The sequence below is a fragment of the Silurus meridionalis genome, chromosome 28 (genome assembly GCF_014805685.1).
Source record: "Silurus meridionalis isolate SWU-2019-XX chromosome 28, ASM1480568v1, whole genome shotgun sequence".
Classification (NCBI taxonomy): Eukaryota; Metazoa; Chordata; class Actinopteri; order Siluriformes; family Siluridae; genus Silurus; species Silurus meridionalis.
Window position 1 is genome coordinate 15,274,914 of NC_060911.1, and position 27,092 is coordinate 15,302,005.

At 41.4% G+C, this 27,092-nt stretch overlaps 1 long non-coding RNA gene across 1 annotated transcript in view; it reads right to left on the reverse strand.

Moving 5' to 3' along the window:
* LOC124381659 overlaps positions 1–27,092 on the reverse strand; it is a 35,703-nt gene continuing 8,611 nt past the window's right edge. The window contains exon 3 of the long non-coding RNA XR_006924908.1: positions 1–73. This is a non-coding gene — a long non-coding RNA (uncharacterized LOC124381659). The remainder of the gene's footprint in view (positions 74–27,092) is intronic.

Sequence of the window (27,092 nt, forward strand, 5' to 3'; positions counted from 1 at the left end):
GACTTCTTTGTTAGGATCAGGTAATAATTGCGTGAAATCTCTTGCGGGACGGATACGTCCAATAGTATAAGACCTGTTGGCGATAATCTGTTATAGATTATTCTAAACATTTTTGATATCATTCAGCATGCACTGGAAGAACTTTACAGATGAAGTTCACCACAAATGAAGAATCAATTCTACAACCCAAATTCAGAAAAAGGTTAAAGGAGAATACAGAAGGGTGTCAAATTAGCAAGTTTAAGAGAAAACACACGCACAAATAAAGCGAGCTTTTTGAATGTATCAGTAATGTTTTTAACTATAAGACTGGAAGATTGTGCTAATAAATAAAATCATTTAGAAGTAAAACACATGGAAAAATATATATTTTGAAATACTTCAACAAATATGAGAGTTAGATATGAATGATAATGTGGTGTGCATGACAACTCTAAATATGGGCCCTGTGTGTGTTTTTGTGTGTGTGTGTGTATATGTGCTTATAAATATACTTACCATTGAGATAAAGGGTAAGAAAAAGTATCTTCATCATGAATAAACACGTGGTCACTGTGGGGTTAAAATGAGTTATTAATACATTTAACAGTGTTAAATGTCTACGGTGCTGAAATAAGCATCTATCTATCTATCTATCTATCTATCTATCTATCTATCTATCTATCTATCTATCTATCTATCTATCTATCTATCTATCTATCTATCTATCTATCTATCTATCTATCTATCTATCTATCTATCTATCACATTGTAGCACATGTCGACTTTCAAACCAATGGCTTGCAGCCATGGAATTTTATAAGTTAAATATATTTTAAAATTATAAAATAAATGCCACCCAACACCAAACCATACCTTAGATCGGAAATTTGCTTCTGTTTCTATAAAGTCTTAGTTTTCACTGCCTAAATACTTCAACTATACACCTCGTCATTTCTTTACACAAATCACTTGTGTTCAAAATATGCACATAAAACAAATTTGGAGTATTTACATCAGGCAGAGACTCATTTCCATTCTGAATGTGACAGGGTTGAATGCCCCTGCGTGTTGCTGCTGTAATGCCCAACTGGTAGTTAATTAGATGTTTAATTGGTGGTAGTATTTAAATTCTTATAAAGGAAGCACAGAAATGTCCGTTAATAGCTGCCCTTTCCTGTTGTCGAGCTCGTTCCTGGTGCCGTGGAGTCCTTTCGCTTTTACAGTTTTTCTCTGTTAATTTGGAGCGTTTTTCAGGTCAGAAATAAAATTCTCAAAACTACATGTTCAACCTCCACATCATTTAGTCATTTGTGCTCATCATTAAAACATTTTCTCGTTGATTTGATAAAATTGCGAATGCTTTGGTAGATTCATTTATTCGATTGTGTACAAGTGTCTGCTGTTTCCTTCATTATTTATTGTTTATGTTCATGTTGATCAAAATCTGTTATACTGGTTTCATCTGAATAGTTCTGACCCACAAAACATCTCAGCTTCAGTTCATTACATGATTCATTGAATACTAAATGATTAAATCAGTTGTCAGAATCTGTCATTTAAAATTTTTATTAAACTTTTGTTTTGTAAACGTGTTGAATTGAAGAATTGTGTCACTAATGAAGGCGAGTGAATGGCATCAAATCAACCAATAGTCAATTAGTCAAAGTGAATACAGACAGAGCAAAACAAAGAAGTATAAACCAATGGCCTTGTTTTCTGCATAAAACATTCCCTACAACACCACTGGAGGGGCCTCATATGGAGAAAACCAAGCGGAATCACGTTGGAAGGTGGTTCTCTGCACCGGACCACCTGAAGCTCTGACCGAGCTAATACCAACCAGTCATCAATAAAGTTCAGAATGCGGATGCCCTGAAGCCGTATCGGGGCTAGAGACGCATCCATGCACTTTGTGACGGTGCGGGCCATTCCAAAGGAAATGACCTGATTTTGGTAAGCTTTTCCCCCGAAAGCAAACCTTCAGGAACCTCCAGTGAGCAGGAAGGATGGCTATGTAGAAATCGGCATTTCTTAGATCTATTCTCACTTATAAAGCACTAAATGGTTTGGCTCCCATGTATCTATCCAGTCTTTTAACACGCTACAATCCGCCACGCTCCCTGAGATCTCAAAACTCTGGGCTTCTAGTAGTTCCTAGAATAGCAAAGTCCACTAAAGGTGGTAGAGCATTTTCACATTTAGCTCCTAAACTCTGGAATAGTCTTCCTGACGGTGTTCGGGGCTCAGACACACTCTCCCAGTTTAAGTGTAGATTAAAAACATATCTTTTTAGCAAAGCCTACACATAACATACGTCTCACATCATAACCTTGTGCTCCAGAACATCTGATCACATGCACATTATCAACTTGTGCTGTTAATATCATGAACAGCAGCTATGCTAATTCCTCTCCACTGCTTCTCTTTCTCTCCCCATCCCGAGACACCCTGAGGTTTGGCCAGCTCCAGTCACCTCCCACCTCGTGATGATTACGGACCTTTGAAGAAGTAGATGCCGAACTCACAAACATCCCGAACCATCTAGAGACGTACCAGTGCCATTTGGATCCCGCTACATGTGTGGAGTTTTGACATTGGACCTCCTGGAGTGTTTAAAGGCTCTGGCATGGAGAAGCTGATGCTGGATCTGTGGTGATCACAAATGCTGAGCTCATAAAACTCGGAGCTACTAACCATATAGACTGTATAAGACTGCAGAAAGAACATCACTTATAATCTTATACTCCAGTAATCATGTTAGTTCTCACTGTCCAGTGTTCTTTATTGTTGAAAGATTTATGATCAAACTCTTGATGTCACCCAGATGAGGATGGGTTCCCTTTTTGAGTCTGGTTCCTCTTAAGGTTTCTTCCTCATAACATCTAAGGGAGTTTTTCCTTGCCACAGTCGCCACGGCTTGCTCATCAGGGACAAATTCACACCATTCACCATCACTGTTGATTTGTGTAATGCTGCTTTGAGACAATGTCTGTTGTGAAAAGCGCTATACAAATAAACTTGACTTTACTTGACTATTGTGACAAACCAGTCTTCGGACTTGATCTGTGACATGCCCTACTGAGAGTAAGCATCCTGATCCAGAGCTTTGTGAGTGAGCAGTTCAAGGAGAGTAGATCTAGGATCGGCCTCAATCCACCGTGTCCTTCTTTCGAAACAATGAAGCACTTGCCATATTAGCCCGACCAAATCGATGGCCCCTTGCCTCAGGAGGGTGCATACTTCTTGCTCCAGGACTAGAGCCTGCTCGGGTCCCACCAGGGTGGGACACAACTTGTTAAACTGGAGATTAGCGGGATGCAGGACGCAGGAAAAGCTCATTCAACTCGGTGGAAACGCTTTGCTTCTGCTACTCAGTGAGCCAAGCTATCACTAGTGTAGTGATGGCCCATGTCTGTACCTCCAGGAGCATTTTGATTAACACAGGGTTTGCTGGCATCCGAAAAATTTCCCTGCATGGAAAAAGAAATATGGAGCATCTCGTTACATGCACCGGAAGAAGGAACCGCCAAAGCAGTGCTGTTCCCCCGGGAGCATGGACAACGCGTGGCGTTCCCAAATCGTTTTGATGCAGCTCGAGCTCCTGAAAGGAAACAGTATTTTTAACAAACTAAAACAAAATGAACCCCCCATCTTATTAAAGTGTACATGTCTTCAAAGATATGAAAGGCGATTAAACCTTCCTTTTATCTTCAAGATCCTGGAAAACCTTGTAGCACAGCAGTTCTGCTTATATCTGCATTACATCATGCGTATTAGTGTATGCACACAATTTCCTCCGGTTCTTCATCTGCGGTATGGGCCAGGACATTCAGGATATGCTTGCTGAAAATCGTCATATATCGCAAATATAAGAAATATGATGTCTTTTCACAATGCAGAAAAAAAAAAAGTTTGTGGTTTTGTTAAATTTAGGTTTTGCAGTGCATTACTTTCCTGATGTTAAAAATTCTTACTACAACCAGAAGATTTCAACACATCACCCCTATCTCATCCACTTTACATTAGCTTTGAATCATAGATTAAATTTGGTTACAATCATTTGTTTAGTCACACCTTTGTGTGAACAGTTTTGCTTAATGTCTGGAGAGGTCAAGGAGATCACTCACAGCCTTAATGTTTAATTCATGCTAAAATTGTGGATAAGAGTCTCTTAAAGATGTGGTGTTTGTGTAAATGAGCACAGGTGAAATCACATGGTTACTGAAAGCATTGATTATGTAAGTGCTCTGGCAAACTTAGACTGTGGCAGCCATATTTGGAGGCAGAGGTGGCTGCTAGTATTTGGAGTCTCTCAGGGGCAGAGATCTGATGCTTTTCCTCCGATACAATCTCCTCCTGAGGAAAGGATACACTATCTCACATAATTGAGTACATTTCAGCAACCATTATAGTATCTTCTCAAGGAACAATACTATAGAAATGAAATTGGATATATTTTAGAGGAGTCAACGTGCAGCTTGTATAGCAGTAAAGATTTACTGTCCTTTTAAAATAATTTAACATACAGCCATTATTGTCTAAATAGCTGCCAACAAAATTGAGTACACCCTAAATAATACCTTCTCTAGGTTACATATGTAACTGCAGGTATGCCAGCAGTGTGACAAGGGGACGCAGCATCTCGTTCTCTCAGTTACCCTTTAAACGGCGCCAACCGTTTTGCGAACTGTTCCATGCAGTGAACAGACGCCATCTCGCCGCATACTACCTCCTCATGGATGGGGCTCTGGAATGGACCAGACCTCCACAACCTCCACAGCTCTGATTTGGCACGTTTTACACTGAATGTCCTTCATAACGCAACCAGGCTTGGGACCAGCACTAAGAGTGCACTGGCTTGTGCAACACTACAAACCCACTTCAAAACTTGCAAAAATTTCACCTAAAATTGTTGAGATTCCTTCAATTAAAAACAACTAGTTTGATATTTATATCCTTTGTCCTTTATGGACTACATTACAATCCCCTCACCCGACAAATAACTTAGTAAAATTTAATGGAAACTCTGGAAAAGATAACAAATAATTTGCCCATATTAAAGCGTATCCTGTAATTAGCATCACAGGTGTCTTCAACCTTGTAATTAGTCAGTCCACCTATTTAAAGGGTAAAACCTTTTCATTGACAAGCAGGTTAAAGGTAAAGGCTATATGACCATCTCCAAGCAGCTTGATGTTGATTCTGAAGCTTAAGGTCCACGGGACTGTAGACAAACCTCCCTGGAAAAATTGGTGACATATTGAAGAGACGTACAATACGAATGGTAACCAAAGTGTCCAAAACAACTTCCAAAAAGATTAGAGGTGAAGACTATAATTTGTGACTTGTGAATCATGTGATTAATATTGAGTTGCTACACAGAAACTGTACACTTACTTGATTTAAATGATTATAAAGTACAATGTTTATAACAGGCGAAAACTAAATGAACCCCACATCATATAAAAGTGTACACATGTCTTAAAAGATATAAAAGGCGCACAGACTCTTACAGAGCACGTAACTGGACATCAGGAAATTTACACAGCACTCCATCACAGAACTGGATCATATGATTGGTATTTGCTTTGTAGATCACAAGTACCCAGTACACCGAGCGGGTTTGTGCTTGCTGAAAATCGTCTCATATCGCAAATATAAGAAATATGCAATGCAATAAAAAACTAAACTCGTTCATGGTTTTGTTAACTTTAGGTTTTGCAGTGTCTTACTTTCCTGATGTTAAGAGTCCTTACTACAACCAGAAGATTTCACCACATCACCCCTATCTCATCCACTTTACATTGGCTTTAAATCAAAGATCACATTTGGTTGAAAACATTTGTTTAGTCACACCTTTGTGTGAACAGTTTTGCTTAATGTAAAGGTCTGGAGAGGTCAAGGAGATCACTCACTCTCTCAATGTTTAATTCATGCTCAAATTGTGGATAAGAGTCTCTCACAGATTTAGTGTGTGTGTGTGTAAATGAGCACAGTTGAACTTAATCACATGGTTACTGAAAGTAGTGATTATGTAAATGCTCTCAGTGATCTCAGACTGTGGCAGCCATATTTGGAGGCAGAGGTGGCTGCTAGGATTTGGAGTCTCTCAGGGACAGATATCTGATGGTTTTCCTTCATTACAATCTCGTCCTGAGGAAAGGATACACTATCTCACAAAAGTGAGTACATTTTAGCAACTATTATAGTATCTTCTCACGGGACAAAACTATAGAAATTCAGAACTTATTTATAATTATAAAGAGATTCCTTCAATTAAAAACAACTAGTTTGAGATTTATATCCCTTGTCCTTTTTGAAATACACTACAATCCCCCACCCGACTGTTGCTCTTAAAAAATAACTCAGTAAATTTTACTCTAAGTAAATTATACATGAGCTACTTTTACTTTTAATTGAGTAGATTTTTAGACCGGTAACTTTACTTGTCCTTACGTAAAATCTTATATTTAAGTAACTTATATTTAAGAATACCTGCTGTGCTTACTGTACACATACGACTGTGTGGCCACTTCCAACTCCACCACCATCATCAAGTTTGTTGACGACACTGTTGTGGTGGGCCTGATCTCCAACACCGACGAGATGGCCTACCTACAGGGGGTTAACAAGGAGGAACAACCGTCTCCTGAACGTCAGCAAGACTAAGGAGTTAATAGTGGACTTCAGCATGAAGCAGGAGCAGTCATACCAACCGCTGAACATCCACAGGACCCCACTGGAGAGAGTGGACAGTTTCCGGTACCTAGGTGTTCACATCACACAGGATCTGTCTTGGTCCTGTCACACCAACACCCTGGTGAAGAAGGCCCGGCAGCATCTGTACCATCTGAGACGCTTAAGGGACTTTAAACTTCAATCTCAGGTGATAAAGATTTTCTCCACCTGCACCATTGAGAGCGTTCCGATGGGTAGCATCACTTCCTGGTTCGGGAACAGCACCATGCAGGACAGACGAGCCCTCCAGAGGGTTGTGCGTTCAGCTGAACGTTCGGAGTTTAAACCAGGAAACACCCAGGATCTAAAAACTGGTCCACTCTCTCCATCATCACACTTCATTTCTTTACATATTTTTCTACTAAAATTTTTTATACTTTTTTAAACCCAAGACCCTAATTCCAGGGCCTGAAAAATGCCATGACTGCATTAGCCCCACAAGCTGAAGGACCTGGAGCACTTACATTTCCAGCTCCTACCGTTCGTGGTAAATGGTGCACATTAGAATGTTGACCTGCCCCGACTCGTCCTGTCCGGTCCTATCCGTTGGAACCACCCCTAATGGATTAGGAGGGTTCAGGGAGGAAGACCTTACCAGGGGTACCAACTCAACATTGGACATATCTATTAATGCCGGAGGATCATCAGCAAGCACGATGGATCTGGCCTTGCAATGCTCCCCCCATGAGCTAATGGTGGAACCTCAGAAACCACATATGCCAGGTCCCCATCTAATTCTATCTCGGGCTCCAAAGGCACTGGTGATTCATCTGGACCCTCAGAGAGGTCATCTGCTACCACCTCCCCTTGGGCTCGAGGTTTCAATGCAGACCGATGAATGTGCCGAACTCGACTCAGGTCACTTACCAGAGCTACTGTATACACGGAACCACCAGACAGAGGAGCTTTAACCACCTGATATACAGTGGAGCTCCATAGATCATGTATCTTATGTCGACCCCGGACCCCATAGTTTTTCAGATAAACCAACTGGCCCTTCCGCAACGGCAGCTCTTTTACTCGTTGATCATGTCCTGCATTACGCCGGCCTGCAGCCGCTCTCGGGCACCATCAACCACCACCTGCAGCTGTGCCTAATGCTCCTCTATCCACTTGTGGACTCGACCTGTTACAGGTTCTCGTACCTGACCGAGCAGGAAATCTATAGGCAACCTTGGCTCTTGCCCAAACATTAAAAAGAAAGGCGACTCACCAGTAGCTTGGTAAGGAGTGGTGTTGTAACAAAACACCACCTGGGCTAGGCAAGATGCCCAATCTCTCTTCCGATCGGTGGGCAAGGTTCGCACCAAATTGTTTAAGGTCCAATTGAACCGCTCACACTGGCCGTTGCCGGCCGGATGGTATGGGGTGCTGCGTGACCTTCACACCTCATACAGGCTGCACAACTGTTGAATCAGGCTGGACTCAAAATTGCGGCCCCAAATTTAAAGAACCACTCCTCTACCAGGACACCGCTCACACTTTTGCACCCACTGAGCCACATCTGCGGACATACCTGGCCAGTAGCAGCATTGCCGTACCAGCTCCAAGGTCCGTTCAACACCTTGGTGTCCATGCTGCTGATGTAAAGAAGTTAACACCTCTGGCTGTAAAGAAACTGGCACGACAACCTGAAGCACTGTCATCCCTCCATCGGGCCGGAAAGCCCTACGATATAATAGGCCCTCTTGCTCTACTAACCGGTCCCATTGCCGGAGAAGTGTAATCACTGGCTTAGCAAGATTCCGTCGCTCCTGCAGGCCTGCCCGCTGCCCTTGCCGCCAAAACCTCAAGGCTTCCCCTACCACTGGGTCTGCCTGCTGTAAAATGCTAATCTCAGGTGCCGAGCGACTGGGCCAAGCCTGCATCGCATGCAAAGTGGTAACCTCCGCTTGTCCTACGATCACTGCTCGCCGCAAAAGCTCAGGCACCACAGCCCCTAACTGCCCACTACCATTAGCCTCCGATTGCACAGTTGTTAATCACGACAGCGCATCGGCATTTTGATTGGTTCTGCCCGCCCGGTCCTGAATCACATCAAGGCAAATCAAAGGCAGCCAACTCAGCAGCCCACCTTTGCTCGGTAGCACCTAACTTGGCTGTAGCCAGATGACTTAGTGGGTTGTTATCTGTACGTACGACACACTCATGTCCCAACAGATATTCACGAAATTTCTCAGCCATGGCCCACTTAAGGACCAAGAATTCGAGCCTCATCGAACTATAAGTGGCCGTATTCCGTTCTGCAGGCCGAAGACTGCGGCTAGCGTATGCGACGGGTCTAACCTTCCCTTCAACTTCCTGCGACAACACAGCTCCGAGCCCTGCATAACTGGCATCAACCTCCAATATAAAAGGCCGCGTAAAGTCTGCATACGCCAACACTGGTGCAGTAGTAAGCTTTCGTTTCAAAGATTGAAATGACTACTCACATTGTGGAGACCACAGCACTGCCAACAAAACGCCTATAGTAACTGGCAAACCCCAGGAAAGTCCGCAGCTCGGCCACTGTCACAGGACAAGGCCACTGAGCCATGGCCTCAACCTTACCCGGGTCTGTTGCTACTCCCGAGGCAGAGATTACATGCCCCAAATATGTAACCTTTTCCTGAAAGAACGCGCATTTTTCCAGTTTTACCTTGAGGCCTTCAGCCCTTAAGCGACTCAGCACCATCCTTAACCGCTCTAAATGCTGTTGCACTGACGAAGAAAACACAATAATGTCATCCAAGTACAACAAAACAGACTGGTGCCGCTGGTCACCAAAGAGCCGCTCCATCAGGCGCTGGAACGTACTTGGCGCATTGCACTAACCAAAAGGCATCCGATTCCATTCGAATAACCCAAATGGCGTGCAAAAGGCAGTCTTGAGACGGTCAGATTCAGAGACGGGAACTTGGTTATACCCGCTGGCCAGATCTAAAGTGGAAAACCAGTGGGCACCAGTTAATAAATCGAACGTCTCCTCAATCCGAGGTAACGGAAACGCATCCTTACGCGTTTTGGAATTAAGCTGACGGTAGTCAACGCACATTTGTAAGCTACCGTCCTTCTTCTTAACTAACACGATGGGGGAGGCATATAGGTTGCAACTCTCCCGGATGATTTGTGAGTCTAACAACTAACTGATGTGGGTCTTAACCACTTCATACTAGGATGGTGGAATACGTCGGTACCGCTGCCGGACTGGAATGTTGTCGGTTAGGGGAATCTCGTGGGAGAGTAGGTTGGTACAACCCAGGTCTCCTTCGTGTAACGAGAACACATTTTGATACTCACGAAGGAGAGCCCTAACCTGCACCTGTTCCTTGACCGACAGTCCTCCTAAATCAACCGACTCTATCTGCTTCAACATATCCGATGTATCACAAGAGGCCACCTGCGCGATCACGGTTGAGACCTCGGTCAATCCATTTGGTAGCCCCACTAAATATACCTCCCTTAGCATTCCAATAACCGTAGTGGGATACAATACTACGTCGACGGTACCGACATTTATGACAGGGACCAAGACAGTCCCCCCTCTCACCTGTACTAAAGAGGGTGAAGCCAATAGTCCCGCAGGCAACCGGTCTCGGTGGGCTCAAACAACATGGTCTTACCAGCGAGCAAGGAGGAACAGGTGGCCGTGACGAACATCAAAGTGCCACCAGAAATGCGGCATACCCTATGCCCACTTACCTTTACATTATTCCCATGGTCAGCAGCGCAGACAACTTGTTGGCAATTTTAAAATACTTGGGTCATATTTTCATCCTCGACCACACTTAGCAACTCGAACAAATTGGATCCGTGTCGACCGAACAGCTCCTGATAACAACGACTAAGCACATTCATGCCCAAAATACCAGGCATGTCTGTGCCACTGCCCAGAGGATCACGGACCACCAACACTCCACAATTAGGGATTTTACTACCACACAGTTCAATATCCAATTCGAGATAGCCAATATACGGAATTTCCAGTCCATTCGCTGCGCGGAGCTGCAGTTAGTGACATGACTGCAAACGATCCGAGCCCCAAGGCTCAAACCCCAACCGGAAACAAGATTCCATGATGGTATACACCGTGGAACCAGTATCTACCAGACAGGGCACTGAGACCCTTAAATCCCTTAAATAGGGAAAACACACTTTAATCAGCCGATTGTTAAAGCCCATATCGTTAATAATGCCGTCAGCATCAACACATACCTGTACGGCGACCCACGAGGCAAGGATGCAGACTTTTAATAAGCACGTCTTCCTAAACACTTAGCGGCTTCCCCACAAAGCTCCTCAGTCCACCATTAAGGACTGTTCGAGCAGTAATAGCAGTCATAAGCTATCTTTGGGAAAAAGAATATTGATCAGCCATCAAATTAAATCCAGTTACTTATTTTGACTGGGTCCTTCTTGTCACTAAAACTGCTTTGACCCATCAAAGCCTGAACACCACAAAAATTCAGAAATATCAGAAGATGACTTATGTTCTATAAATTGTGAGTTCGGGCCTCAATAGATCAGACATGCTTGGCAAGCATATACCACATACACTCGATCGGACCAAGAACAAGGGACTTTGGAGGCAGAGTCAACACTATCAAAGTTACCCAGGTTCTTAGATTGTTTTATTTAGTTATAAAATTCTCCTGTATTAATATATTACTTTTTTAGGTGAAGCAGAAACTGGCACAACATGGCATGTTGGGGATCTCGACAGTGACCTGGAAGTTGCAGCCAGATGGAAACATTTTCTCCAAGAAAAAAAATGTGAATGTGCAAGACTTTGATTGATCTGTGCAATAAAAATATAACAATTATATAAGGTATATTGATAAAACTTCATTTTTTTAGTAGTTTTTCTGCCTGTTGAAGAAAAAAACATTTGTAGCTATAAGGCAGTTAATAATCTTGCTAATGTATTTATATTGAGATTGTATGACACTTGAATGGATCACAGGGCAACTCCATGTAACTATGTGAGCTACAGTGAGCTTTATGAATGAGGGGCTAGCTGTGGGATCGGAAAACAAATCCTATACAATATATATATAAATATATACACACTCACCGGCCACCGGCTACTAGTACCGGGTTGGACCCCCTTTTGCCTTCAGAACTACTTTAATCCTTCGTGGCATAGATTCAACAAATGCTGCATTTCAACACTAATTTCCAGCTGCACAACATGGCTCGAAGCCAAACATCTGACTGACTGAACCCCCAGAGAAGCTAAGTGGTGTGTTTTTTCTATTTTTTTTTAACTAATATATAACCTGTTCTTAGTACAGATTGACATAAAAAAAGTGTTTCCCTGAAAATCAGAACACTATGTTTGCTAGCTGTTTATTTTATGACTAGCAGTAGAGTACAGATCCACACACATACCAAAACACACTGGATATTCAGAACAGGATCAGTAGAAATCAGAGTTAAATCAGTGCTTTATCAGTGCTTCTGAAACAGTGTATTATTAAACGTCAAGAGCAGACTGTTCACCTGCTGCATATGTTGCTTCTGTCTTGGTAACTGTTGTCTAATGGTAGTGTCCCCTTCCAGTAGCTCCTTGCTCATCCACACTACAACACTCTGTTCAGGAACGAGTGGAGAACCTGACTCAAAAACTCAGGGTGTTGACCATCAAACTGCCCAGATCTCAGATAAAAAATAAAAAAGGCTTTATGAGTACCTCCTAATATCAGATCGCTTCCCCTTGTGTGCTGAACTTTAAAAGTACCTCCTAATATCATATAGCTCCCCCTTGTGTGCTATCAAGGCCAATTTCATTATATGTTATTTTCTGGTTTTGTTTTAAAAGATAAAACTGCCAGGAGCACCGTCACTAAGTGTGGGTGTTGGTGATACAGTGGTAAAACTCCTGCCTCTGGGCTCAGAGGTTGCTGGTTTGATTTTAGCTAACTCTGCTCTTTACTGATGCTTATTTTGACTTGCAGGTTGCGAAAAAATCAAGTTTCAAAGATGAGCAGCTTGTAAGAGTTCCTGTGGCTCTTACGGCTGAGCGCGGACGCTAATTCAAACCCTGATAGAGACTCTAAGGGATAAGCATGTAAACTTCCAGGAACATTGGCAAAATTGTAAAGAAAGTTTGGATGTTATGATGACCAGGTTGAAAAATCTTTATATTGCAAAACTAAGTCTTCAAGCTCCATAAGCCTCTAGTACTCCTGCTCTGGACCTGGTGGGGGTGGAGGGAAGCAGTGCAGATATACCCCCACATTTTGGTAATGCTCTCCAGCTTTTTTTTTTACCCTCAATTAAGCATCCAGCCACTTTTGGCTTGCAAGCTGTCTTTACACATATCCAGCCACTGTTTCCGGAAAATTTTACACTCCTGCGCTGGGGTCCGTGCCAGGGCTTGAACCAGCAACCTCTTGCACAAGAGGCAAAGCTCATCCAGCTGAGCCACAGGAGTTCATGTAAGCAGCTTGGTTTTTTTTTCCAAGATCTTGTAACCCAGATCTAAAACAAGGACGCAAATTGAAGGAAAAATAATGAACTAAAAGGATGAGTTAAATTCCAACCTGAAACATCTTGCTCGAGAGGAAAAGCTCATCCACACGAGCCATAGGACCTTGTACAAACATTTTTTAAAGGTCTTTTAACCCAGATCTTATGTTAATAAGATGGATGGATGTCAAAATAAACATTAGAACATGGCAGCAGAAGCTGGACTCAAACCAGCAAACTCTGAAGCTTAAGGTAAGGATTTTACCACTGAACCACCAAGACCCACATACAACAACACTGCCCCTGGCACTTTTATCTTAGAAAATTACATCCCAAAACGTAATACATAAATAAGCCAGAACTTTAAAAGTACCTCCTAATATCACACTTGTGTGCTATCAAGGCCATGATTTTACACAACCTCTAAAGGAGTGCTGTGGTATCTGGCACCAAGACTTCAGCAGCAGAGCCTTTAAGTCTTTTGGGTGTGAGGTGAAACCTATTTACCAGACACTTGATTGGACTGAGATCTGTGCAGTTTGAAAGTCAACACCCTGAGTTTTTGAGTAAGGTTCTCCTGAACAGACTGTTGAAGTGTGGATGTGCATGGAGCTACTGGAAGAGGACACTGCCATTAGAGAACAGTTATCATACAATGGTCAGGTTGAGACTCAAACCCAAAACCTTCCAGCCAGAAGTCCAACATCTTAACCATTGAGCCACTAAGTACCTCTGTAATGGCCCTTCAAGATTTAGATATTGATCCTGAGCTCTACTAGCAGAAGAGCCCCTGTAGCACCAACTGCTAAAGAAGTTCATGCTGGTTCTACACACCCTTAATTTTTGAGTCATGTTTCTACAGCCATTCTTGAACAGAGTTTTGCAGTGTGGATGTTCAGGGAGCTGCTAGAAGAGAACACTGCCATTAGAAAGCAGTTACCATGAAGGGAGGAAAAAAACATCTGCAACTCACCTGCAATTCAGCTTCTTCTTACATATCCATTGACAGTGTTGGTGTTTTGATGTTGATCTTGGTGTCCGTCGTGGCACCTGTGAGAGGGTCTGATTCATTACGCAGCAAGTGAGCAGTCTTTTCTACGTTAAATAAGGCAAAGTTAGAGAGGAAAAAGATTATATATCATTCAATAACACACATGGCATCGAAAACATTGCGTGGCCTCTCTAAAGAAATGCTAGAGATACTTCACTGCTCTTGGTCTATGCACAGTTTTTAACAGCATGTTTGACAGAAGCCCTTATTCAGACCTGTAGGTTTGAGAGTCAATCTTACAACCTTCCAGCCAGAAGTCCAACACATTAACCATTGAGCCACTAAGTACCTCTGTAGAATCTCCTCAGGATTAACAGTTTTGATCCCCTCTAGTTCAAACTGCTGAACAAGTTCCTGCTGGTTCTAAAAAAGAAGTCAGAACACACAGGGCATCACAGTTTGCTCTGTATAAAGCAATTCAGCTGCAAAGCTATATGTTCATGCTGACCATGTACACCACCTAAAGCTCATACAATCAAGAAGAAGAAGAGATGGCTTTAGAATGGACTATGAAGAGAAGAACAAAATATGAAAAAAACAAGATTAATCAGGCCAGACCATCTTCTTTTAGTATGGTCTCTCTGGAGCTACACAGCTCCATTGTCATCAAGGTGTGATGATCTTTATGCCAGAATTGTAAAAGGAGCTTCTAATATCACATAGCTCCCCTTGTGTGCTATTAAGGTAAAATTCATTATACGTTTTTTGAGTTTCATTTTAAAAGATAAAACTGCCTGGAGCACTTTCACTAAGTGTGTGTATTAGTGGAACAGTGGTACAAGCCATGCCTTTTGGGCTCTGTGGTTGCTGGTTTGAGTCCAGCTTACTTTGCCCCTTATTGATGATTATTTTGACTTGCAGGTTGCAAAAGATAAATTTTAAAAGATCTTTAACAGAGCCTTCTGGTAGGAGTTCCTGTGGCATATATGACTGATCTTTGCCTCTGGTCCTAGAAGGTTGCTGGTTTGAACCAAGCAATACCTCTGGAACCTGTTATACTCATACCCAGGATTTCTTGCCAGGGATTGAACCAGTGACCTCATGCACAAGAGGTGAAGCTCATCTAACTGAGCCATATGAACGCACAAAAACAACCCTTTTTAAAGATCTTTTAACCCGGATCTAAAACAATGATGCAAGTTGAAGAAAAATTATGATATAAAGGGATGAGCTGGATTTGAACCAGCAACCTCTTGCTCAAGAGACAAAGCTCATCCACATGAGGCATAAGGCCTTGTACTAACAGTGTTTTTTTAAAGGTCCTTTAACCAGATCTTTTGCTAACTGAATGTCAAAACAATTATTAAAACATATCAGCAGGAGCTGGACTCAACCCAGAAAACTTTGAGTCCAGAGATAAGGTTTCTACCACTGAACCGCCAACTACCACATGCATTAACACTGTCCCTGGTGTTTTTATCTTATAAAATGACATGCCAAAATAAATAGAAATAAAATACAAAAAATCTGCCAGAACTTTAAAAAGCATCTCCTAATATCACATAGCTTCCCCTTGTGTGCCTTGACCTTCTCATACACCGTTTTTACAGTATGTTTGGCAGAGACCCTTATTCAGAGCGACAGACAATCACACCATTTACACACTGCCTGACATGAGACTCAAACTCATGACCTTCTGTTCAGAAGACCAACAGCTTATACACTGAGTTTCCTGGTCACCATTAGTCATCTTTATTTAGAAGATCCTTCTGAAAAGAGCATTTGAGTTAAGCAGGACTTGAAGCAGTGCAACTATGAAGTAGAAGAAGGTTCTGTGATGAATAAACCACTGTGTGTTTGCTGCAGTGATGGGAAACTCATCAGTAAATGGGTGCTGTGATGGAGTGGAGCATGAAATGTAAAGGCTAGCCCATCTGATCTGATCCCACAGTAGAGTCCCTGTAGCACTAACTGCTGAAGAAGTTCATGCTGGTTCTAATAACTGTGAGTTTTTGAGTTATGTTTCGGTTACGTTCCCTACTGTAATCCTGAGAAGATTGTAGGTGCTGCGGTGGTCGAGCTTAATGAAGAAACGTGTTTCCCAGAGCATTTCTTGACAGCTTGCATTTGCTGAATTCTCCGGTTTCTAATTAATCTGTAAGGTAGACTCAGAGTCCAATTGTGTAGAATCCATGTTGAGGTTTAATAAATCCAAACAAAAATAATCCACAAGCACAGCACATGAAAAGGCAATTAGCAAGGCAAACTAATCCAATCAACACAACAAGCAGGGTGATTAGTCAGAAGCAATAGCAGGGGCAAAGCACAGTAGATCTAAGAACTGGTTTGGTATGAGCTAGGAGACATGATACTTAGCAACTTTTCTTAGCATGAGCACGAGCTAAAAAGACTAAAAACGAGAAGTGAACATTGTCTCAAAGGTGTTTAAAACTCGAGTGATGGCTCCCTCTGGTGGGGAAGCTGGGCAACTGTATATGGAATTGTTAGAGTTTGAGGAAATCTGTGGAGAGCGAGGATATGCTGCAATCAGATCTACAGCTGTGCTGTGATGGTAATCCAAGTCTGATGGATATCTGGATTAGATCGGGTTCTCTTCATGACTAGTCCTCTTGTATTTGCCTAAAATCTGATTGGATAGAAACTCCAATATAAACAGACACTCAAAACTTTGTTTTGGGAAAAAAAAAAAGTTTGGGAATAATTGAATACATATTTATGGACAAAAATATATTAAAACTTAAGCCAGTGATTCTAATAATGTTCACACCATCACAATAAAAAAAAAAATAAAAAAAAATCACAAATTCTGAACAGCAAAACTTCAAACGAAAATAAATCAATTGTGTGGAAGTTATCGTATGTGGAAATAAATTCATCTTGGGATGAAATTACAATTTGGTGACTTTTTTAGTAATCGAGTAATACATGAATCTTGAAAGTAAATAAAGGTGAGCAAAATTATAAAAACGAATCACTAACTGAAAATAAAACAATGAAAACATTTTACACAATTTATGGACAAAATGGTAAAAAAAATTAAATATCAAATAAATCATACTCTACACTATAAACTGATAGCAGCAAATAGTTTTTCCTTGAATGGTTATATAAAATTTTCTAAATTAAAATGGGGGAAGAAAGGGGGTTGGATCTTATAAGAGCAAATGGGAACTAAATATAGAATGTGGATGCTCAAAAAGGAGCACAGAGATCTTATGTTTAGACTCTGATTTACTTTTGAATAACATTTCACACTATGCACAGGTGTTTGGTTTATCCCACACATTCTTCAAAGCTACAAATGGAATCGTCAGCAAAACAAAGAAATGCACACGAACTCAGGAAGACAGGAGATACAGGGAGACTAGAGAAGGGAAAACTAAAGAAGCCAGGAGACTCAAACCAACACTGATCCAGATTCAAATAGAACTATAAAGTCAGAAAAATAACAAGACATATCTAAAGACAAATCTAAAGATCATAAAAAATCTAAAGACAACAAGAGCCAACGCGAGAGGGGTAACTTAAATGCACACCACTAACGAGGAGCAGGTGGGAGAGTAAAAAACAGTTAGGGGCTAGGGAGTAGGGAATAAGGGGCCCAATGGCGGCATCTGGTGGCCAAAGCAAAAATTAACAACCCAAAATGGCCAGACCCCTACACCACATGCTTGTTTTCTGGCAGTATTATCAGGCTGTAATTTACAGACCAGCGCCAGCTATTGATATCATTGTACATTCCGACTCAGGGAGATGTTGCTAGACCTTTGCTTCTTTTTTCAGTTGCAAACAATTAAGATCACTTTGGTCTGCAGCCAGGTCAGTGTACATCACCCTGCAGTGTTGTGCCATGACACTTTTGTCAGTATCAGGCAATATTTGAGAGTCACACTTCTAATTAAGGATAAACTGGTTAGAAGAAGACCATTTGGAAGCATTTTAATTGAATAAAATGCACAAATTATTTTTGAAAGACCAGAGGGCAACCTCTTTATGCCCTCCCAAGCCCCCAGGTCCAACATTTAATACATTCATTAATAAATAAATTCATATCATCTGTAGGAAATAAATGTATTTTTTTCTGTACATACTTATACAGTTATGCAAAGGAGATGGGGGGGTTGGCGGTGGGTGGGACGAAATAAGATTCAGATTCATCATGACCATATGCAATTTGTACAGATTTACATTAAAATAACAGTTTCATATTTAAATGATAAAATTAAGTTTTGCATTAAATAAAATAAAAAGAAAGTAATTTGAATTGAAGATATTGCTTATTCAAACTTTATTATTATTATTATTATTATATTTTAAAAGATGAATTAAAAGAATTCTTAAATCATTAATCAAAATTTTCTTTTGATTAATGATATCACATTTTTATTTATTTTTTTAGTTCAGTCCATTCTACCAGTTTGGATAAGCATTGAGGATTAAAACATACCTGGGATATGGGAATTGGTGTTCTGGGTTTGCTTTACTAGTTTCAGATCTCTAAAAAGAATCTCTTTACTTCACCTGTCCTCTTAATTCTGGAAAGATTACGGCATCGACTGATTTCCATTTGCCTTCCTCTTTCCTTCACACTCCAGAATCCTTATTTCAACACAAACAAATGCTGACCCACCATCTTCCCATTTCAGCACAGGAAGCAGATAAGCAAGATGGTCATCAAGTTTCTTTAAGTGTGGAATTTCCATGTGTCATTTTTATTTGCATAAAAATTCAACATTCAACATGCGCAATATTGTCGTGTCTCCTTTATAAACTCATCATTGTCTCTTTTTGGTAAATAAAAGGCAGAATTTTCAGGCAGTGAGATGAAAACAAACCGATTAGAAAACCAGAGGAAAAGTGTAGAGGATTCTTTGACCACCGACTGAAAGAAACACGGTTATCAACAACCTGAATGTGGATATCAGACAATATTAATTTCTGCATGAACACTATAGTTCTGGTCAGAAGCATGTGTGGCTTATCGAACAAAAATCTCATGGGCAAGCAAAAATGTTGAGGAGCATGGAGAAAGAGTTGAAGGTAAGACCGAGGGAGCACAAAGAACCCTACAGAACAAGACTGGATTGTAGGTTCAGCAGAACAATGATAAAAAGGTGTGGGAGGCAGGAAGTAGATCACTGGGTTCAAAGCAAGACATGAACTTGTGGAGGGCAGTTTAGCGAGCACCAGCAAACCGACTTTGTTCTTCAGTAGGTTCAACACAACACCCTCTCCCACTACCTCCTTAACATTCTCATGATCATCCCCATCACCGCCATTCAACAAAAGATCAAGTTTGCGCCAATTTTCCCATTATTACCTCACAACAACATACACCCCCTCCCCCATTCCACAGACCTCTTCCTACCCAATGGAATCCCAAATTCCACCCCCAGCCCCCACCCCTGTCTGTCACTGCTGAGCATGTTAAGAGACAGTTGAAGAAGCTGAAACTGCGGGGGCGCAGTGGAATCAGTCCCAGGGTACCGAAAGCCTGATTATTCCTCTGCAAAGGAACGGCAGAAGAAAGCCCAGAAACTGGTCAGCACACGAATCTTACACACCTTACAATATTATTTCAACTGCATTCTCACTGTTTAAATAGATTTTCTTGGCAAATGAAAGGTAGCTCCATTCTTCAGTGTTGGATTTACAGCTAAAACAAACCCCAGCTTCGACTCTACTACGAGTGCTGTTTTCCATAGGAAAAGTGTAACCTAAAACCAGCGTTCAGTGTCACAGGTCTAAATGTCAGAGTTCATGTCTGTGTACAGACAGAGTAGCTACAATTAAAAGTAAACCAATTGTACAAATAAAAGTAAAACATGATGCCAATATTATTAATTGCCAATATATGATATAAATAAAATGAAAATGATAAATCTTTACCTTTAATCCAATGTGGAAACTGTAATGTATTGTCATTTTTCGCAGGTTTCTTTAGGTACAGTTTTGGCCTCTATAGTTCTCAACTAAAGAACCCTACACCATGACGAGACTGAGCACCTCAACAAGACACAAGATAGCTCTACTGCATCAGCAAGGGCTCTCCTGGGCAAAGATCTCAAGATATGCTCTTAAAGCTACTTTGAGGAAGCACAAAGAAACAGGCAATGTTAAGGAACATAGATGCAGTGTTCGGTCAAAAAACTTAGCAGATCCAAATCCCTTCAACATTGGAATATGTTTAGTGGTTCCATCACCAAAGGACTGGCAGAAATCAGTAAGACTCAGGTACAAACTTCTACTATCCAGAGAAGTCTGGTCAGAAGTGGTCTAACATGGAAGAATTGTGATTAAAAGCCATACCTCCAACATGGAAACAAGGTTCAGTGTCTCAACTATGCACAAAAACAGGAACTGGGGAGCAGAAAGACTGAAATCTTGGCTATAGTAAAAAAACAAGTTGTTTGCTTAAGGCCTGGAGAGCAATACAATGATGAGTAAACAGTGAAGCATGGTGGAGGTTTCCTTGCAAGATTGGAGCTGGTGTTTTTAATGTTGAGAAAAATAAACAGATGCTTCTCCATCATGCAGAACCATTAAGGAGGCATCTTATTGACCCAGAATGTATTCTACAGCAGGACAATGACTTCAAACATAGAGCGAATGTCATTAAGAACTCTCCTCGATGGGGAGTAGAACAAGTCCTGGAAAAGTTTTGGCCTGATCTCAAAATCATCGATTCTGTTTGGGATTAACTGAAGAGAAGGAAGTAGGTGTCTACATCCACATAAGATCTGTGGTTAGTATAAGATGTTTGGACCAAACTACCTTTAAATACTGTGTGCTCCTGTACCCAGAGGTTTTCATGCTGTTTTGGAGGCAAAGGAAAGTCACACCAAATATTGCTTTGGATTTTTCTTCTGTTTATTTACCTTCTATTTTGTTAATTGATATAAATAAACTATTAACACTAATTTGTGGAAGCTTTTTTACTTTACAGCATTTTTTTCACAAGTGCCTAAAATGTTTGCACAGTACTACAAGCATGCATTAGAAGCAAACTGGTTATTACATTTGACATATTATTATAACATCACTATTTAAGGCACACATACACACAGTCTATTAGCTGCTTCTGTCACATTCTATATTGTTTTTTATTAAAATGTTTATTTAATATTACACAATAATAGATTCAATCCTGGGCTCCAGTACTTAAAAATGGTCGCGTTTCTTCTTGTACACACGCCAAGTACTTGCTTCCAATAAACAGTAAGAATGTTCAATATTTAATATTTATCATAAAATTGACAATCCGAATTTGAGGTGGTAAAACATTTTACAAGCAGTAAAAAAAAATAATCTCTCTTCATTCCTTTACTTGTAGCAAATCCCTGAATCCCCCTTCTGAGTAAAAGTATAAATCAATGGAACTTCTTTGAGTTTGTTACCTACTTGACATGAAGGTCAGCATCTAGACTTTAGGTTACATTTTAATTACAGGTCATCTTTTTCTTTCTTGCGGAAGATGTTTCCATCTGACTGCACCTTCCAGGTCATGGTAGTGTTCATCAACATGCCATTTTTCGCCAGTTTCTGCTTTATCTAAGGATTGAAACCAGGATTTTATCAGTCAAACAAATAAAGAAGACAAATACTTTTCACCTGGAAGCCAAAATTTTGCAAATGAGATTTATTTATTTATTTATTTATTTTTTTGAATATCAGAAATTTGAGCCATTGATGACATTGGTGTTGAAGCACTAAATTTGACACATCATGTGACTTACTTGCTCAAAAATGGAGGACTGCATGGCTGCAGGATCAAACACACTCCCATAAGACATCACCTGCAGTCTCACTGTCTGACTTCTCTTTGGGAAACTGTGGAATACACACATTATATATATATATATATATATATATATATATATATATATATATACACACATATAAACCCCTCTGTTTACATTGATAGGAAGTTGGATCCATAAGTACTTAGTGTTGTCACAGAAAAAATTTAACTGACTGGTGCATACTTCGCCAGATATATATCCGTTTTGAAGCACTGCGCAGTCTTTAGAGCCGTATAAACTGGCAGGTTCTCCAGGACTCCATGGGACGTTCGAAGCCTCGGTCCCGTCTGACCACTTCCAAATGTCCATGGTCCTATGTAGACCAATCCAGGAATCACCCTGGGAAAGTCTCAACTGCGCGCAAATGTCATCGCCGTTACTGTTAAGAATGATGGCCAGGTCAGAGTGATATGTGCGGCAGTAAACCTGGGCATCAGGCCAGGTCATTGAAGAACTGATTGAACGAACCTTGCAGTGCCAATAAATCGAGCTGTGAAATAGCAAAAAATAATTTATATAAATAAATTGATAATAACACACATACACAGTAAATATAAAACTAACAAAACAGGACATTGTCTCACCATCGTAGCATATGAATGGTCGTAGTATGTAACAATCGGTCAGTGGGACGTTATTTATGGTCCAGCGCCAGTTATAGATATCATTATACAATCCACTCCAGGCAGGAGTTATCAGACCCTCCCTTGTAGATACTTTCTTCACTCTTAACCAATCAGTATCACTTAGGACAGTTGCCAGGTCAGTGTACATCAACCTGCAGTAAGCCTGTGCATTCTTCCATGTTGATGGTGTCATTATCAGGTCATAATGGTGAGGGATTGTTTTCAGATACAGAGACTGGAAGGAGACCTGTTGGTAACAGTCACAATGGAGGGTTTTTAAGAATGAATGTCCTGTTTATAGTCCTGCCACAGCATCACATTTAGATTTAAGTCTGGATATTGACTAAGCCAGTCCAAAACCTTTCTTTAGTTTTGTTATGGTTTTTTAATAATGAAACCAAATGTAAAAATTTCAACGACATTTTGTATTTACTTGGGTTTTCGTTGTGCATTATTAAAAATTAGCTTGAAAAAAAAAGTGGGAAAAAAATATTTTACAGCATAAATAGACCTACATGTATGCAATGTATTATTGCTCCCCAGCTTTAGAACCAAATTTACAATCAAGCTAAAACAGGTTCAAATGTTCTACACTGTTACTACACAATCGTTTTTTTTTTCCCGCTCTGACTGGATTCACCTCTAAACCCCAGCAGTGCAGGTAACTCAACCATGAATATTGCACTTTGTTTTTCCATTTATAATCCGTAAGCAAAAATAATAATAGTTAATAAAAACACTCACTAGTGAGATACAGAGTAAGATGCAGGAAGAGATGTTTTTGCTCCATGGTGTAGCTGTCGAGTCCGCAAAACAGGGAGGAATCAGAAAAACGAGCAAAATATATGCAAATAGACAAATTATACTTAATCTTTAAACACGCTGCTGTGCAGTTCCATGACAGAGTTTCAAATAACACCCAAACACTCCATTCTAAACTTATGATTTCAGCTCATTTTTGCTTATACATACATAATTCCAGTGACACTGAAGACATTTAACTGATAGTTGTGTACATAAGTTTTGTCCACAAGGAAAAGCATTTTTTGTAACTTTGCCCCTGTACTTCCCCATAGTGAGTTTCTTATACTAAGGCTTTTAAAAAGCATTAAAGTTACAGTTGGGTTCACAAATATTTGTCCAGAAGTGCAACGTCTTTGCAATTGTACCCTGTTATGACACCACAGAGGATTAAAAATGAAGTCATGATAGAGCGACTGTAGACTTTTATTGTAGACTTTTCAACAGGGTCAAGAAAAACATTGCATTACCCATTGAGGTATTATTCTTACTGTCCCTTCCTTTTTTTTTTGCAGGGTAAATAGTAATTGAACAATTGACTAGTAATAAGCTTCATGATCAGCCAATTTCCTGATTTATTAAGGAGCTATCAAGTCAAAGCCAATTAATATATTTACCCACACTTTTACATGCAGCACAAAACCCTTTTTAAAAAAATAAGAGAATAAATAATTCATTAGCTCATAAACATAAACAATATGAATTAAATATCCATTAAAGCGTACCTTCATTCTGATGTTGTTTTTTCGAAAGCTCTCTTTACCTCTGTCTATCATCACCGCTAAGATGAACTTAACACATTTAAGTCTTTTTAAAGAAAGATAATTGTCCAGAATTTGCATCACAAATAGAAGAAACTGATTTTCATATTGACGCTTCTGGATTATGCAAATTAACTGAGCTTTTAAATAGTCAGGAAACGTAACAAACCAAATTGTAGCAGTGACTGTGAGCAAATGATGCCTTTGAGAATAAAAACAAGGGCAAACACACACACACACACACACACACACACACACACACACACACAAAAGCCACAACAAAACTTAAAAAAAAAAATACCATACGTGTGCCAATCAAGCCCATTTAAGCCACCGTGTGGTTTAACCATTTAAGTTAAAATAATAAAAACATTTTTATTGTTGTGCTGCATTCCGATAATGAATGTGCTCCATGAGTGTGCATGCATTCCCATTACCTGGCTCTTTTACAGTTTTATTCATGCTGACCAAATCACTGTGATATTTGCTTTCAGATCCCATCTCTCATTTTACAGTACTGAGGCTGACATCAATCTATACGTAGGAGAATGCTGAGGATGGAGCCACCAGGAAGGAGGAAAAAAAAAAGACCAAGGAGGAGGTTTATGGATGTGGTGAGGGAAGACATGCAGGTAGTTTATGTGAAAGAGGCAGATGTAGAGGACAGAGGGGGTGTGGAGACGGCTGATCCACTGTGGTTACCCCTAATGGGAGAAGCCAAAAGAAGAAGAAGAAGAAGGCTGACGTCAACCTAAGGAGGAAATAAAGCTTCTTAAACCTTATTGTGGAACAACCTAATCATTTTCTGTGTGATATTGTGATAATGAAATAAAAGACAAGGAACACTAGGAAACATTTGTAAACAAGAATACAGAACAAGTGAAGACCAGGTGATGTGAGCAACACAACCAGGAAAACAAATCCAAAAAATGTGAAAAAACACACGTTTGATGTTGTAATAGAACGACACTCATTTAAATGGTTGTTAAATTTCGCTCTACCATGTTTTTATGAAACAGGCAACCTGGACTCTTCTCTGGTCTTTCTGTAGAAAAATTTGCTTAAAACATTTGCTTTTTGGACTCATTTGCCTTCATTTAGATTTATCCTTCATGGTTTGCCCTCTAATTATTTGAAGTTACATAGAAAACCAGTCAGAAGTATTAGCAATTAGTACTGGATCAAGAACATCCTCCAGGAATAAGGTACATCTGTGAAAGTCAAGAATCAAGAGAATCTTTCCTGGAATAAATTGCGATAGAAAAACTTTCTACAGGCAGAAAGACACATCGTACCTGAACAACATGATGAGAAGAATATTCACAGGGGAAGGAACTTTTCATCGGCTAATGCAACTGCACTGTATATGTTTGGCTGCCAATAAAGCTGGTTTATGTCAGTGCTGACAAAAGAAGGAAGTTCCCCTTCAGGAACTCGAGCTGCGTCGAAACGCTATGGGAACCCCCCTGCGTGACCACGCTCTGAACCACATGTGAAATCTAGCCAATAGGCAAGCCGTGACGTCATAGACAGGCGACGTCGCGTAAACCAGGAAGCTACAAGATGGCTGTGCGGTGGTAGCGACATTAGCTTCTGCTCGTTCAGGTAAGCGCTTTGAGTGTGTTATCTGTGCAGTCATGAGCTTGTATGCAGGCAGAATTCCGTCTGCGTGTCTCCTGCTTGCCCCGATTCATTTCGGGGGGGTGACACGCAGCCGATGTGTTGTTTGCTTAGCTTAGAGCGTGCTTAGTCGGCTCGAGGGTATCGGTTGTTAGCATTTTAGCCGTGTGGCTATGCGCTCCCGGCTGCGAGGCGAGCTCCCGTTCCCCCAGGATTGCGCTCGTTTAGCGGTTCCTTCTCCGGTGCATGCGACGCGTTGCTCCGTATTCTTCCTCCGAGGTGGGTGAATTTTCGGGGAGCGCTCTCCGAGGTGAGCGCTCTCCGAGGTGAGCGCTCTCGAGGTGGCGCTCTCCATCGAGGCTTTGGCTCGATGGTATCGGCTGTTAGCATTTAGCCGTGTGGCTATGCGCTCCCGGCTGCTAGCCGAGCTCCCGTCCCCCGGGGATTGCGCTCGTTTGGTAACGGTTCTTTTCCCGGTGCGTGTGACGCGGTGCTCCGTATTCTTCCTCCGAGGTGGGAGAATTTCAGTGAGCGCTCTCCGAGGTGAGCGCTCTCCATCGAGGCTTCGTTTTTCGATGGTATCGGCTGTTAGCATTTAGCCGTGTGGCTATGCGCTCCCGGCTGCTAGCCGAGCTCCCGTTCCCCGGGGTGAGAGCTCGTTTGGTATCGGTTCTTTTCCCGGTGTGTGTGACGCGGTGCTCCGTATTTCTTCCTCCGAGGTGGATGAAATTTCGGGAAATTAGGGGAAGCATGCCTGGCGGCTGCTTCTTCTCCCGGTGCGGGCGGCGCAGCATTACATGTCTCTCTCTCCAAGGAGGATGAGCTGGTGGATGCTAGCGAGCCTGCGGACTCCTCACAGCCTGTGCTGTATATGGAGCTCCTTGAGGTCGTGGCACGGGCCGGGTCCGAGCTGGATTTAGCTTGGCCGGTCGTGTGGCAGAAGCAGCACGCACCCAGTGAGCTGGTCGTGCGTTTCCTGCGCTGTGTCCCAGCCTCAGCACCTCCCCTGATCTGCACACCGAGGTGTCTGGGTCCTGGGGGGCCCGTTAGCGCGCGTGCTTTTCCGATGCTCTTTGCTGTGCGCGAATGTTATTGGAGCTAAGTGGCGCGGCTACGGGACGATGCCGCTTGTGGTAGAGACGCTAGCTGGCTATCTTTCCCCGAGTGTTGCATCTGTGACGGCTATCGGTTTGCCTACGAGGACCAGCTTGGCTCTGGTGGGTTGCGCTGCATGGCAGGTCAGGCTGCGGGTTGCTTCCACACGATGAGTGTGTTGCAGGCATACCAGGCTGGCCTGCTA